The sequence below is a fragment of the Camellia sinensis genome, chromosome 5, assembly GCF_055761805.1.
Source record: "Camellia sinensis isolate YWXY chromosome 5, ASM5576180v1, whole genome shotgun sequence".
Lineage (NCBI taxonomy): Eukaryota > Viridiplantae > Streptophyta > Magnoliopsida > Ericales > Theaceae > Camellia > Camellia sinensis.
The window spans coordinates 161,787,255-161,804,084 of NC_138965.1; the positions used below are offsets into that span (position 1 = coordinate 161,787,255).

The following is a 16,830-nucleotide window of genomic DNA, read 5'->3' on the forward strand; positions in this document are numbered from 1 at the left end:
TACTTTTCTTGAACTTTTTCAGGTCCCGGGAACTCCGATCTTCCTCAAAATTTGCAGAGAGCTAGGTGAGCATGTGGAGAGCATGGCCGGCCACTTATCTTCCCAAGGGGGGGTGTCTAACCGGTTTCCATTAAAGTAGATGGCTGGCCGGTCATTTCTGCAAAAAGCAGATGGCTGGCCAGCTAGAATTAGAGGCCGGCCGGCCATGCCCTTTTTCCAGGGGCATTTTGGTCTTTTCCCCTCCTTTTTGCATGCCTTTTCACCCAAGGCTTGAGGCCTATAAATGGCAGCCGAACCTCACTTCATTTCTTACCTCTTTCAACACTTTTCTTTCCAGTTTTGAGTTTTACGCGCGTTTTCCAACGCCTCGCGCAAATTGTTTTCGTAAAAACACTTAGTTTTAAACACTTTGGAGCGATTAAATTCCGGCTTCGGAGCTTCTTTTTGCATTTTCACCACTTGAGGTAAGTTCATCTTAATATTTAGAATATTTTCTCGGGAGTTGACTTTTGTTGACTTTTTATTTCCCGAGAGTTGACTTTTGTTTGACTTTTTCCAATTTTTGCTCATTTTGCTCATTTTTGCTCCCCTTTTGCAGATTCTTGAAAATGGCGGGCAATTCTCCTCACGGTGGAGGTTTTCTGGGTGCTGGGGACGATTTCGATCCTATGACTCTACCTCCGAGGACCCGACCTTTCATGCCCGAGAGGTACCGTCCGGCAGCGCACGTCCTCCCTCGTGCCGTTTTCCGTCATTTTACCAGTTTTGACGAGAGAGCACCCGCGGATCTGCTTCTCAGAGAGCCGGAGCAGCATCTCTCTCACGAGGCCCCAGAGGTATTTACCTCATCTTCTGTATTTTACATTTCGCACCCTTGCCATGCTTAAACATTTAGCTTGTGACATAGTACTTTCCTTACATCTTTGAACATGTAGTTTCAACATTCAAATTTCTGAACACTCGGTTCATTAATTAATTGCGAACACACAGCCCACATTAAAACACATGGCTCAAACACTGATTTGTCGAACACACAGCCCGAATTCGAAAGTGAACACACAGCCCACACTTTAAATGGAAGTTGAACAAGCAGCCCAAACTTCAAATTCTCTGAACACGCAGCCCAGGTAGATAGTGAACACGCAGCCCACAAATTAACTGAAAGTTGAACACGCAGCCCAAAATTCAAATTCTCTGAACACGCAGCCCAGGTAGATAGTGAACACGCAGCCCACAAATTAACTGAAAGTTGAACACGCAGCCCAAAATTCAAATTCTCTGAACACGCAGCCCAGGTAGATAGTGAACACACAGCCCACAATTAAACTGAAAGTTGAACACGCAGCCCAAAATTCAAAATTTTCTGAACACGCAGCCCAGGTAGATAGTGAACACGCAGCCCACAATTAAACTGAAAGTTGAAAACGCAGCCCAAATTTCAAAATTTTCTGAACACGCAGCCCAGGTAGATAGTGAACACGCAGCCCACAATTAAACTGAAAGTTGAACACGCAGCCCAAAATTTAAAATTTTCTGAACACGCAGCCCAGGTAGATAGTGAACACGCAGCCCACAAATTAACTGAAAGTTGAACACGCAGCCCAAAATTCAAATTTTTCTGAACACGCAGCCCAGGTAGATAGTGAACACGCAGCCCACAAATTAACTGAAAGTTGAACACGCAGCCCAAAATTCAAATTTTTCTGAACACGCAGCCCAGGTAGATAGTGAACACGCAGCCCACAATTAAACTGAAAGTTGAACACGCAGCCCAAAATTCAAATTTTTCTGAACACGCAGCCCAGGTAGATAGTGAACACGCAGCCCACAATTAAACTGAAAGTTGAACACGCAGCCCAAATTTCAAAATTTTCTGAACACGCAGCCCAGGTAGATAGTGAACACGCAGCCCACAAATTAACTGAAAGTTGATTATACTGAACACATAGTCCGTACACTTCACTTCTGAACACACGACTACTTCATTTTATTTGTATGCAGCTTATTTCACTTCATCGGCACATAGCCGATCTCATTCCATTGGCACGCAGCCCAGTTCATTTCATCGGCACACAGCCCATTTCATTTCATCGGCACACAGCCCATTTCATTTCTTCGGCACACAGCCCATTTCATTATCATTGGCATACAGCCCATTTCATCTTATTATTGACACATATATTCATTCTGAATGCAGGGTGGTTCCCGCAGTGTGCGAGGATATGGTTCCACCATGGCGCGGGATTGGTATGCTGAGCTCCCGGAGGGCGTCAGAGACTTAGTAGACTTGGCGGGGTTTGGCCCATTCTGTGTCGGGTTGTCACGCTGTCCTGCCAGGAGGACCTTGATGGCAGCTCTGGTAGAGAGATGGTGGGACACCACCAATTCCTTTCATTTCTCTGCTACCGGGGACATGACTATGACCCCTTTTGACTTTGCTGTATTGACCGGCCTTGATGTCGGAGGTTGGGCCATCCCCTACGATGAGGATATGGGCGAGTGGGAGGCCGCTTGGATGTATTTACTGGGGGCTTGCCCACCCGTTGACAGGGTCTCTGGGAGAGTCCGATATACTTGGTTCTCCTCCCATTTTCGACGGGCAGAGATGGTGCCCGAGACTCCCGAGGAGACAGAGCAGTACGCCCGTGGTTTCCTGATGTTCCTCTTCGGGACTACCCTGTTCGCCGACAGAGGGAACACCATTGGGCTATACCTGCTGAGCGCTCTAGTCAACCTATCACAGGTCCAGAGATATGATTGGGGTGGCGCCGGCTTGGCTACCCTTTATTTTTACATGAGCGCGACCTCCCGCGGGCGGGGCGATTTGCTTGGCGGCTACTGGAGAGCTTGGGAGGTACTTTCTGTCCCCTTGATTTACATTTCTGCTCTTCATTACTTGTACATTGCACATACAGCGCACTTTTACAGTCTGCATTTTGCTCTCAGCATTTCGTACTTACATTCTGCACTGCTTTTCTCAGCTATGGGCTTATGTATACTTCCCATCGTTAGCCCCAGAGCTGGAGGTGGTGGGGATTCCCGTGACCCCATATTCATTGATATTTGAGGGCCCGCACCGGGCGAGGCCTCGAGAGACCCTGGTTCGCCTGCGACAGTACTTCGACACTGTGCGACACTCAGAGGTACTTCAGAACTTTCAGTTCTTTTCATTTTCATCTTTGACTTGCTCTGTATATTCTCGTTTTCTGATTGGTTTATACATTTATCATCCGCAGATTACTTGGCAGCCTTGGGCGCCCCTGGGTGATGATCTCCTACTTCAGTATACCGGAGCGTCAGGCATCTCCCGGTATAGGGTCCTGCTCGAAGGGCCAGTTGGCAGAGTCTGGTTCCTGGGGGAGCGCTTTCTGCGCCAGGTACGGGGGTATCTTTCTCAGGATGTTCCCGCGGTACCTCCAGCTAGTATGCGGACCGCTGACAGGCTCTCTTACTCAGAGGTAGTCGGCGCCATGCTGGGCAGCGATGCTTTGCTATATGTTGCGGAGGGGGACTACGCCACCTATCGTCACATATATTTGATGCCTCCATTGACAGAAGCTCGTATTCCGATGATGAGACCTGCCGGTATGTCATCCTCGGACCAGGCTCGGGCTCGAGCTACAGACATCCCTTCTTCTAGCCGGCCTGGCACATCTAGAGGTGGGAGTAGACCAGCTCCTTCGGCTCCGTCGATTCATCCTCATGTCGGATGGCCAGATATGCCCACTGAGTTGATGGCATGGCAGTATGGGGCTAGCTCTCCGACCCCGATCCCACTAGAGACTCTGATGCCCAGTGATCGATATGCCATTGATCCGGACTCACCGCCGGTATGCTCCACTTTTCATTCATCATTCAGATGTTTAGACACCCTTCTGTTCACTGATGATTATGAGCTCATTTTTGCAGCCATCGCGAGGGTACATGGAGGAAGTGGTTGGGCTGGTGGCCACGCTCGAGGGCATGGTCCTACGCAGGGAGGCACAGTTGTCTGTCGCGGGCATTCAGGTACCCTTCAGTTTTCTGGCATTTATCATACTTCTGATGACATGCTGATTTCTACTGCATCGATAGACTACTTGTGTAGAGCACATCTGCCACATACCCCACTTGTACACTGTATTTACATGCACGCACTTCATGTAGCCTTTGCTTATATCTGTATCCGATGTATATGTTTGGACTGATGTATTTGATTTGAACTCCTTGTTTCCAGATGCCTACATGGTCCGGTCAGCCGCAGGCCAGGCCACCTGGGCCTCATTGGGGAGCTGGGCCATCTGAGCCTTTTCGGGGGCGGGGTCATCTCGGCCTTCCCGAGGAGTCGGGCCATCTAGGCCTTATCGAGGAGCTCGAGGAGGGCCTGTCCGCAGACGCAGGGCTCATGTTGTGGAAGTGGAGCCTGATGAGGAGGAGGAGGAGGCTACCGACTGTCAGTTCGAGACATCTGTTGAGGAGGGAGGCTCCGATTTTGGCTCGGGGAATAGAGGCGAGGCTGAGGAGGACCCTGAGGATGACAGCTCCGACTCAGATGATGGTGTGGAGGTCGTCCCGCAAAAGAGGACGAGGCGTGCTTCTCGTTCCCGCTCCCGAGGCTTTTGATGTTGCTATTTCCTGCTTTATTTTTCTTTTACTAGTAGTTTGTAGCACTTTGCACATTGTTAGGCAGTTTTATTTTTGTAAAACTTGTACCTTTATTTGTTGTAAAGCATGATGAAATGAAATAGCTTTTGGAAAGGTGTTTGTATTTTGAACTTTTAGCATCGTATCGCATCATTTACTTTGCATAAGAATGAATTTGAGTGGTAATGCGTGTTGTGTAATCACCAAGTCAGGTAGTGAACCGACGCAACAAACTAAACAACTCAACTTACTAAGATATAACAGAATCTTTAGCAAGTTTACAACTCGATAAGCAAAAAGCAATAACGCAAATAAACAAAACTTTAACAAAATTGCTTAAACAGAGAGCAATGACTCAAATACAAAACACGTCCGCTCGACGAACAACTCGATAAGCAAAATGCAACAACTCGATAAGCAAAACTCAACAACAACAAAGTGTACTTCTGACGATCTGGGCATCGGAACGCGTCTGAAATGAAGGCCTTCGACTCTCCCGTTGCATGGAAATGCTTGGAGTTCTCCTTCGAAGAGTAAAACAGGGCCGAGGAGACACACTGCAACATTGCCAGCCATCCCTGGGAGCTGGCCGGCCATTTTTGCAAAAAGTGAATGGCTGGCCAGCCATTTCTGCAGAAAGTAAATAGCTGGCCAGCCAGAAAAAGTAGCTGGCCGGCCATTCAGTCCTGCAGCCACCAGATTTTTGACACGTGTCCCCGTGAATAGTGTTTTTCCTTCTATAAAAGCCTCAACTTCGGGAACATTCATTTCATCTTAGTTTTAGACAAAAATGGAGGCATTTCTTGCAGAAAATCTCACATCTTGGATTTCTTCTCTAGATGGCTCGGGAAAAACTGAATTTCCGAGGTTTCGGCTTGAATGCACTATTCACGCTGAGCCGTACTCCGTTACATCTTCCTTTTCTCCATGCCGCGGCAAGGTTCTGGAATCCAGTGACGCATGTTTTTAGCTTTGGCGGCCAAGAGATGTGTCCCACTTTCGAAGACTTTCAGGTTTTGATGGAGTCTAAGTGTTCTGAAGTGATCTTGCCTCAGCTCCGTTTTGGTCACGCCCAGGCTTTAGGGCGGATGTGTGGGCTCACAGCGCATGACGCTCGATCTCTGATTTGCAGTGGGGAACTGGACATCCTCGGCTTGATCCATCGTTTTTCCGACGCTGGTGACCGCAGCAACCATCATTGGCAGGGTTTCCGGCAACACGCCCTCTGCTTATGTTTGTTGTCTCACTTTCTGCTTTCCTCGGGTTTCGGCGGGGCTAGCATTCGCCTGATTGAAGTCGCCCAAGGTTTGAGAGAAGGAAAGAGCTGTATTGCCATGACCTTGGCCGAGACACTGATGGGCTTAGATTCTGTCTATCGCCAGGAGGCGACTAGGTTCGCTGGGAGTCCACTACTACTGCAGGTAATGTTTCCCATCCAACCTCGCATATATATTTGCTCACATCACTCGACCCTCAGGCTCGATTTTTCTCTCAAAACCCTTGTCTTACTTTTCTCTCATCGTACATCTCTCTATTCTTTATTCTCTCATTTTCCATCCCTCCCCTAGGTATGGTTAATGGATAAATTGCAGGTTGTGGACTCTTGCCCGGTTTACTCAGCTCGAGGCTACTTCTTTCGGCAGCACCTTGTCAATGCTCTTGACGAAAGGTGGTGGCTCGATTGGATGTGCAATTTGTCCGCAGACGGCATTGCTTGGCGTTGCCCTTGGCTCAGCCTCCCGGCCATGAGCTATAGTATGTCTCGGCTGATTGGGATCCAACTGATTGGTCTGACCCACTGCGTATTCTATTTTCCTTTCCGGTTCTTGCGTCAGTTTGGTCATGATCAGACTTGTCCACCGGAGGGGATTGAGTATCCAGCCGCTTTCCCGGTCCGGGGTGCACAACTTGCCCGATATGCCACGGCATGGAGGACTAGAGAGCTTCTGGCCCCTACTTCAACTTTCAGTTGCACTTTATCAGATGAATACGTGGATTGGCTCAATGAGGAGGCACAAGTTGGGCCCAGCTTGGCATCAAACGCTCCGTCCAGCTCTGGAAGGGGACACAGAGATACTTGATTCAACTATGCCCCAAATTTATTGCTTATTTAGCATTTTCAAGTTTTCTTTAAGAATGTACTAAAATAAGCAACTTCGATTGTAATGCAAGAGCAGGAGAACTCTATTTTGAAATCAATGAAATTGAAAGTTGTGGTACTGAAAATTTTCCACTTTTGGTCCAAAAATGGTCTAAGTCGTAAAAAGATTGATTTGAACAAAGTCAACTTTTATTAAAACTTTTCAAAATTATTTTCGATGTGGATCAGAACTGGACACGCCGAAAATCTGTCACTGAAATGCACAACCTCAGATCCCTGTAACTGGAAAGTTGCCCCTAGTCTGAAGAACAATGCGGCACTCCAAAGCAACGAAAAGTTGCCCCTAGTCTGAGTAACTCTGCACCGTCGCGGCGACGGAAAGTTGCCCCTAGTTTGAACAGCACTGTACCGGAGATCACGGTAAATGCTGATAGATAAAGATGACTGAGATGATCGAAATGGACAAAGTTGATCGGGGAAAAGTTTATGACTGAACTTCAAGACGAAGCTGCCTACGTATCCCAAAGATGGGAATCAAGTCTTACGTAGTTCAGGCTGAGGCTCACTCAGTATTTTCACTCTCCTTTTGCGCTCTAACTTTTGCCAAGGCCGCCCTTTGCGGGTTTTCAACCTTGCGAGCTCAGTTTTTATATTTTCTAATTTTTTGTGCTCTGAATCTTGCCTAGGTCACCCTTTCGGGTTTTCGGCCTAGCGAGCCTCTCAAGGATAGTATTTCTTCAACTTGTCCATATTGATCGGTTGTGAGAACTCCAAGCCATCTAGATCCATCAGAACCACAGCCCCACCTGACCAGATAGCTTTGATGATATAAGGACCAGTCCAATTGGGTTTGAACTTGCCCCTTGGGTCGTGGATGGGAGCTCGGTTATCTTTGAGCACCAAATCTCCTTCTTTCAGATTCCTGGACTTAACTCTCTTGTTGAAAGCCCGGGCGATTCTTCGTTGATAGCCTTGGATGTGGTACAGTGCTTTCAGTCTTCTTTCATCAAAGAGCATGAGTTCTTCGAATCTGCTTTGCTGCCAATCTGCCTCGGCTATCTGGCATTCAGCCAATACTCGTAGCGATGGAACCTCAATCTCAATGGGTAGAACAGCCTCCATTCCATAGACCAATGAATATGGAGTTGCTCCAGTAGAAGTTCTGATTGAAGTCCTGTAGCCCCACAGGGCAAATGGCAGCTTGTCCGGCCAATCTCGATAGGTTTCCACCATCTTCTGTAGTATACGCTTGATATTCTTGTTGGCGGCCTCAACTGCTCCATTGGTCTGCGGCCTGTATGTAGATGACTTATGGAAAGCCACATTGTATTTTTCCAACAAGTCTATTACTTCTTTCTTGAAATGGGAACCATTATCCGAAATTATCTCGTTTGGCACCCCGTAGCGACAGATGATGTTGTTCCTGATGAACTTTGCGACATGCGACGCTTTCAACACCGCGTATGATTGGGCCTCGACCCACTTTGTAAAATAATCTATCGCTACTAGGATAAACTCATGCCCGTTTGACCCCTTCGGGGTAACAGCTCCGATCACGTCAATTCCCCAGACTGAAAAAGGCCACGGCGAAGTCATGTTGTACAGCTTTGACGGCGGGATGTTCATGCGATTTGCATGAATTTGACATTTGTGGCATCGCCGAACAAAATTAATGCAATCCTCTTCCATGGTTGACCAGTAGTAGCCCTGTCTGAGGATCTTTCTGGCCAGCATTACTCCATTCATGTGTGCACCGCACTCTCCCCCATGGATGGCTTCCATCAGGCGTCTTGACTCTTCAGCTTCTACACAGAGCTTATGCATTCCTAGATGACCCCTTTTGTACAAATCTCCCCCGCAGATAACGAATTGAGCAGCCGTTCTTCTGATAGCCCTCTTATCTTTGGCATTTGCCCCTAGTGGATATGTCTCCTTTTCCAAGAAGTTCCAGATGTCGTAGTACCAGGGGTTGCCATCTTGAACCTCATCTATGGCGGAAATCGACTCGTATGCCGGCACGAACTTCTGATCAATTATGACTGGACGCATCCGGACTCCGGACGGGATGTCTATCATAGAAGATAGAGTTGCTAGTGAATCCGCAAACCTGTTGTTCTCTCTTACGAGGTGGGTGAAATTTAGCTTCTCAAACCGAGGAATTAACAAATCCAAGGTTTGGTGGTAGATTATCATCCTTTCCTCTCTGACCTTCCAATCTCCTTTTGCTTGAGACACAACAAGGTTCGAGTCCCCAATGACGTCCACTCGTCTTGCCCCTAGTTCCAGGGCTGCTTCCAGGCCAGCGATACATGCCTCATACTCTGCTTCATTGTTGGAAACTTTGAACCGGAGTTTGAATGCTAAAGGAATACGGGAATCATCAGGCGCTATCAGCAACACCCCTATCCCATACCCATACTGGTTTGACGCTCCGTCAAAGTACATTGTCCAGGTTTCATCTTCGACGTGCAGAATGGCTTCATCTGGGAATAGATACTCAACCGCTTCATCCCCTTCAACCGGGTGGTCGGCAAGGAACTCCGCTACCGCTCTGCCTTTTACTGACTTGCGCGTTACATACTTCAAATCAAATTCGGAGAGCAACAGCAGCCAACGAGCTAGCCTACCCGTAAGTGCTGGTTTCTCGAAGAGATATTTGATGGGATCCAAACGTGAAACCAACATTACAGAGTGGGCTAACAGGTAGTGCCGCAGCTTCCTGGTTGCCCATACCAAGGCCAAACAAGCCTTTTCTAGCGGCGTATAGCGGGTCTCGTAATCCAGCATCTTTTTGCTCAGATAGTATATGGTCCTTTCCACTTTGTCTTCTGACTCCTGCGCGAGCATGCAGCCCATGGTGGTCTCAGTTACCGAAAGGTACAGTATCAACGGTCTCCCCGGCTCTGGCGGTGACAACACGGGTGGGTTCTGTAGGTACTTTTTGATCTGCTCAAAAGCTGCTTGACATCGGCCGTCCCATTGGAATTTCTTTCCTTTCTTCAGGAGACCAAAAAGTGGTTCACAAGTCAAGGTTAATTTAGAAATAAACCGTCTTATGAATTGCACTTTACCCAGAAAGCCTCGCACCTCCTTTTCAGTCCTTGGTGGTGGCATTTCTAAGATGGCCTTGATTTTGGAAGGGTCGACCTCGATGCCCCTTTGTGTGATCAGAAACCCTAGCATCTTCCCTGCTGTAACACCAAACGTGCATTTCTGGGGGTTCAGTCGCAGCCGAAACTCTTTGATCCTCTGAAAGAATTTTTGTAAGGCGGTGTAGTGGCCCTCTCTATCTTTGGATTTGACAATCATGTCGTCCACGTACACTTCGACCTCTTTATGGATCATATCATGCAATATTGTAGTTGCTGCCCGTTGATACGTAGCTCCAGCATTTTTCAACCCGAATGGCATCACTCGATAACAATATGTACCCCACGGGGTAGTGAACGCAGTCTTCTCCCGGTCTTCGAGTGCCATCACTATCTGATTATAGCCTGAGAAACCATCCATAAACGAAAGCAAGGCGTGTCCTGCCGTGAAATCTACCAATTCGTCGATGTGCGGCAAGGGGAAGTCGTCCTTCGGACTGGCCTTGCTCAAATCTCTGAAGTCTACACAAACTCGAATTCTGCCGTCCTTCTTTGGCACCGGGACTATGTTGGCCAACCAAGTTGGATATTCAGATACCAGCAGGAACCCTGCGTCAATTTGTTTGGTGACCTCTTCCTTAATCTTGAGGGCCCAGTCCGGGCGAATCCTTCTGAGTTTCTGTTTGACAGGGCGGGCCTCTGGATCAAGAGGGATCCGGTGCTGCACAATCTCAGGATCGATTCCAGGCATGTCTTCATAGGACCACGCGAAAACATCTTTGAAATCTTTTAATAAAGCGAGTAAGCGCTCGCGCTCCTCTGAAGACAACGTGGACCCGATCTGGACCAGCCGCGGGTCCTTCTCAGTACCAACATTCACAGTAGTGATTTCATCCATTAAGGGTTTAACAAATCTCTCCTGCTCTTGATCGATTAATCGTTGCAAAACTGGAGGAATTTCTTCCTCGCTGTTTTCAAAATTTTGAAAATCTTGATTTAAGCAATAAACCAAAGGCACAGAAAAATACTCGGAAACCACATCCACATCATTCTCATTAAATACTTCCAAGTCGTCAGATTCCTCTGTTACAACAGACTCAAAAGAAAATGAAAAAGACGACCTAGACAGGACTGTGGTATCCGGGTTATCACTCCCAGGAATACCGGACTCAGACTCAGTCGAGCTGGAATCTGATTCCGACGCGGAAGATTCGGTAGAATCAGATTCCGGCTCACTACCTGACCCGGAACTGCTAGATAAAAAGCCTTCTTCATATTGCCAGATGAGAGAAGGTGCGATAGATGCATCCAAGATCGGCGCTGGAAAGCCCGCAGCTATTTCATCTCCAATCACAGAAACCGAAGAGTTATCCCCCAAGCACTCTTGGCCGATCGGAGGATCTGATAGTAGACTCGCCAGTGCTACCCCCATTTCCAGCTCTGTACTCTCGGGATCCACTGCTTCACATTGCTCAATCTCAGTTGGTGGGTCTGTCTGCGCTTCGGCAACGTCATCCCCAGATAATTGTATGTTGAAGAAGATTTCAAAACCAGGCACACGCTCCCCCTTTGCGTTTAGCCATGGCTCCGGGAAGCCGCAGAATGGAAAATCTTCCCCCTCCCGGATGAAACGTCCGTTTAGGGTACCCCAGATGGGCCTGTGCATTAAATCAAATGGCTTCCCGACCTTCTTTGCTCTGGCCCTTCCGGCCATTTCTTTCCCTTTCCTTACCCAATCCTCCTTGGTGGGCAGATAACCCAGTCCAAAGGCATGGGGGTTGTGTGGCCCTTCGGCCAACACTGAGACGCCCTTCCGGCCGCTTCTCCCTAATCCCATCCCAGGGGTATGTTTTAGCTTGTTCATGAGGTATATGGATTGTGCACTAACATACATGCCCTCATTCGCAGCCATGACATTCTGCACCACTTGAGCCTCGGCCAAAGTGAATCCCGACAAAAACACATCCTCTGTGCCGTGCTCGATCTCCAAGACGGGTGTAGACACCTCCGGCGGCGGATGGATCGATGAATTTCCAAAAACGATTGCTACCCCTTTCCCGTGGGGGTACTTTAGCATCTGATGTAGAGTGGAAGAGACTGCTTTGACCTGGTGCAACCACGGTCGTCCCAAAAGTAGGTTAAAGGTTGCGGGAACGTCCAAGATATGAAATTCAATACTATGTTGTCCTGGACCAACCTTGGTTTGAATTTTAACAGTCCCCATCACCTCTCTGCTGGTATTATCGTATGCTCTGATCACTTGGGTGGTTGGGACGAAATCTACGGGCTTCAACCCGATTGCATATGCCGTTCTAGTCGGGCAGACATTAATCGCAGACCCGGTATCAACAAGTACCACCGGTATCCACTTATCTCTACATTCAACAGAGATATAGAGAGGTTTGTTATGACCTGTGCCCTCAGGCGGTAGCTCCTTGTCTGAAAAAGTTAATGCCGGGGAGCCTCCTCCCGGAAAAACCAGCCCGACCAGCTGTTCAGGCGTGGTGTCTATGGAGAGTTTGGACCTGTCCATGGCAGATAGGACAGCTTCTCTGTGTACTCGTGATGCCATTAGCAGTCCCCAGATGGAGATGTCTGCTTGTATTTTCTTTAATTGTTTCAACACAGCCTCGTCTTCGATCTGCTTCTCCTTCTGTCTCTCCGCTTCTCTGTCTTTCCCAGATGCCTCGGGTTGGTCTATTTGTAGGGGCTTGAAGTACCGCCCACTTCTTGTCATGTGGTCCACTTCATCTAGATACCAAGTATCATCCGGCTGGTTATTCCCCCAGTCTTCATCGGTGTAGGCAAGACACAAATCGTCATCTTCCCACCACATTCCACTGGCAGCCAACAGACACCTGTCTGGCTCCAGTCCACTCGCACTCTCAGTGCTCTCTGTCCATATGCTCGCAGCATTGCTTGTCTTTGTGCACACAGCACTTTCGGTCCCCTCAGGGCCTTTTGCCTTTCTGGCTCTCTCAGTTTCCTCAAACTTTCCTTGTTCCAACTGCGTCAGTACAGCTGTTTGTTCAATAGTTCCCACATCCGTAATGCCCATGTCCTGAGCGGAATTTTTAACACCGGCGCTCTCCGGCGGTACAACTTGATTTTCGGCCGTTCCGGCCACAACTGATATTTCTGCCCCTACCGGGCTCTGTTTTGGTTGAGCTTCCCCCACTGCATCCGGTTGATCTTCGAGCCATCCCGTGGCCTCCTCTGATCCCTCATAATCATTCCAGTTAATGGACGCATCCTCCAGCTCCTGATCATCGAGAAATTGCAAGTTAGCAAAGTCCTCTTCTACGGTTGTCGGCTCATCTGTCCATAGCCCAGATCCATCCCCCCGGATCATGCATAGTTCTCCTGTCTCTGGCAATTCTACACTTAGCCCAATTCGGCTCGTTGATAGGATGTACTTGCTTGGATCATAGGTTCCCTCAGCAAAACTCTGCCCAGTCCCAGATTCAACAGACTCAGTCTCTCCCAAAATCTGCCCTGCCCTGCCTTCGACGATCACCACCATCGGTTCTGGTTGGGTTTTGGAGGTGTCCACCATGCACAAGAAGTCAGTGCAATCAGGGAGGAGCACCTCCGGCTTGGGTAGGTGGGTGGGGTAAATGTAGATGCTAGGATCGTAAGATGCGACCCCAGTCTGGATAAAGTTAATTCTTTTGGGAGGAGGAGCTTGGTTATGTGATGGGAGAGGGTTAGTCGTAACATTGGGTTGGTCGGGAGGTGCGATCACCTGTTTGTCAATAAGATCTTGGAGCTCATGACGCAGTCTATAACAACGGTCGGTGTCATGACCGTGTTGTTGGTGGTATGCACAGTATTTTGACGGGTCATATGAGGGGGGAAGTGGATTTGGTAATGGCTTTGGTTCTAGGGGTTTTAAATGATTCTTTCTGATCAGTATTCCTAGAACTTTGGTCAGAGGCATATATAGTGGAGTAAAGGTTCTTTGGCCTCGTGGTTGGAACCGGCTGTTGGCTTGTGTGTTGCTTCCGGACGCGCCGGAGAATGGTGTGGCAGTCATAGGTCTTGGAGGGGGAGGGGGAGTGGTGGCGACCATACCAACCTCCGAGGCTCTCGTATTTGCAGCGCCGCTCGGGCCTGCATTGTTATTGCGATTGAAGGTCCTCCTCGGTTGTTCTTTGTCCTGGTCAAACAGTCCTTGCCTCATAGCATCTTCTATTTGCACCCCCATATCATGTAAATCTGCGAAAGTAGGGAAGGGGACCACAATCATTCTTTGCATTAACTTCGGGTGGAGATTGCGCACAATCATCCGAATTTGATCTCTGTCAGTGGGCCTTAAAGTCATCGTCGACGCCTTTGCCCTTCATCGGATCACAAAGTCCGAGAAAGATTCCTTGGGCTCTTGCCTCGTCGTTTCAAGATCGCGGGTTGTGATCTCGATCTGAGTGTTGTATGAATATTGTGTGACAAAGGCCTCAGCCATCTCGTCCCAATTCTTCTTCACCTCATCCGATAATCTTGCGTACCAATGGGAGGCCACACCCGACAGGGTTCGGCCGAATAGTGAGAGCTTCTGTTGTCGTGTTAGGCCCATTGGCCGCAAGACATCCGCAAACAGTCGGATATGGACCATGGGGTCACCAGTCCCGTCAAAACGGTCTATTTGTGGCATTTTGAACCTATCGGGGAGTGTCACGGCCTCCTCGGTATATCCATCTCCGATATCCGGCATAGCCTTAGCCCCTTGGGATTTCTTAAAGAGTTTCTCCAATTTGCTCAATTTCAGAGCCGTATGATCAACCTCGTCCTCGGATGGAGAGTCCGGGTGATTGGATGTATGAACCTTGGACAGTTGTAATGGAATCGGGGGCGGTGCTGGCCCCGTTGGAAGACTCGTGTCCTCTTGTAAATTTTGGACAGTCGGTACAGTATTTTGGGTGTTCGGAGGAACGTCCTGAATAGCAGGAGCCTTCTCGGGTAATGGGACCCCCGCCGGAGAAGGGATTTGTTGTGAAGCAGACGCTGTGTTCTGTTGTTGCAATCTGGTAATCAACTCAGCCTGTTGGGCCATGACTGTGGCCTGCTGTTTGGAGAATTCCGCTTGACGGGCGGCATCATCGTGCATCTGTTTCATGCTCTCCTGCATCTGGCGCATTAGAGCCTCTATCCCCGATGTATTCTGTTGCTCCATCTGTCTAACTGGTATGTCTATTTCTGCAACAGTAATTGAGACCTCAGTCCTATAGTCCTCTGATGGAGTAACCCACTGCCCTGACAACCTCTGTTCTGACACACTGCGCCTTTTCGGCTTCCTTCTGATAACAGGGGGTAGAGAATAGAACACTGGCTGTCCGTCTATTAGATCCTCAGATCGGTGGAGTCGACGACCTCGTGTCCAAGGTGCTTGGGGAATGCCTGTTGGGTCGGAAGCAATCGTGCTAAAACTGACCTAGCAAAAGATAAATAAAGCGAAAAGGAAATAAATAAACAGATAAACGGGCAGCATAACAGCTTAACGTAATATGCAAGACACACAGTCGGGCATAACAACACATAGTCAATAAGCTGAAATATACACTGTCCTCAAACACTGATTATCATCCCTGTATCTTTGTTCCCCAAAACAGAATCTGATATTCGCAGATAAATAATCCTCAAATACTGGCTGATGCCCGCAGGCTTGATACCCGTAATACAAAACTGATGCCCGCAGGCCTGATGTCGACGATACTGAACTGATGCCCGTAGGCCTGATACTGTCAATACTGGACCATAGCCCGCAGGCTTGATATTCAAACTCATATACTGATTTGATGCCCGCAGGCCTGATACTGCCAATACTTGAACTGAAACCCGCAGGCCTGATGCCCACACTCATATACTGATACATGCATTCCTGTAGAGACGCACTCTAAAGCACATAACAGATAAGCGAGAGCCAAAACACCCCTATGTTGGGGTAAGGTTTCCCTGTCCTATTTTGTCAGGAGCTAGGGTTTCACTACGCACGCAGCGGTTTCAAACAACCTATAAACGGGTAAGCAACCTGTCCTAATTTGGAATGGTCACTATGGATCCGAATATGCACTAGGTCGAATGGTCAAAGAGGGTGCCCCGGTAAAACCGGGGTTTGTGTTCCCATACTGGCAGAGCCCACAACCGGTCAGCCTTATGGTCATGCCTTGACAAGACAAGCCTCCGGCAAACCGTTCAGGAATAGCAGACGGCAAACACGGTGTCCTAGGCGCACCAATGCAAATGCAATGCAAAGAATCACACAAGTGTGGTCAAAAACAGATATCATGAGTTTGAGTCAAGTTCTCTAAATCCCCAGCAGAGTCGCCAGAAACTGTAGACGTCCCCCGAACGCCCCGGGAGGGTTTAGCTCCCGTTCTGTTCATTTGGGGTCACTACAGCTCGGACTCTTAAATGTCACGGTTCCTAATCTGAACCAAAGAGTCCAAATCCGGCAAATCGTTTTTGAGAAACTGATTTTTAAAAAAAAGTAGTGCCAAACATGGACTGCTTTGCCAGATACAGAGTCGCCACCTAAATATTTTATTTTGAGAAATTTAGGAAACCCTGACTCGGTGCCAAAAGGCCACGTGTCCGTCATCACCAAAGTTGCCTCGGCTCGGGAACTTGGGTACGATTGGGGAAGGTCACTTCGTGAGCACCCCCGCTCGCCCGGTCATAGACCGGCCTCTACTAAGCATGATATCAATTCTTGAAAACATTGTGAGTTCTTATCCGGTTTATTAGCCTAGGTTACTATGTGATGCGCACAGCATATAAATATAGACTGGATCGCCCGAATTGGAACAAAACATTTCATGTTTGTTTTTGAAAGTGGTTTGCTACCCGCAGGTAAGTTTAAAACATTTGATGATTTATTCCAATTTAAGTAACTCAGCCTTCACCCACAGGCATTCAGGCAGTTATATCAAATAAGCACATAGCCTCATGGTAAGCATGCTATCATGGCATTCACTCACACGCATGCAAGGATGCTAAAGCATAAAAACTCACCGAGTACTC

General features: G+C 48.3%; 1 protein-coding gene and 2 long non-coding RNA genes across 6 annotated transcripts in view; all 3 read left to right on the forward strand.

Annotated features, from left to right (window-relative positions):
* LOC114276085 (plastid transcriptionally active protein) overlaps positions 1–16,830 on the forward strand; it is a 302,545-nt gene that overhangs the window by 167,678 nt on the left and 118,037 nt on the right. The gene's annotated exons all lie outside the window — the stretch shown is intronic.
* The window catches only part of LOC145790953 (uncharacterized), a 215,388-nt gene that overhangs the window by 167,327 nt on the left and 31,231 nt on the right, over positions 1–16,830 (forward strand). The gene's annotated exons all lie outside the window — the stretch shown is intronic.
* On the forward strand, positions 2,754–3,601 carry LOC145790254 (uncharacterized). The gene is made up of 3 exons (XR_014328938.1): positions 2,754–2,854; positions 2,982–3,143; positions 3,237–3,601. It is a non-coding gene; the product is annotated as an uncharacterized LOC145790254 (long non-coding RNA).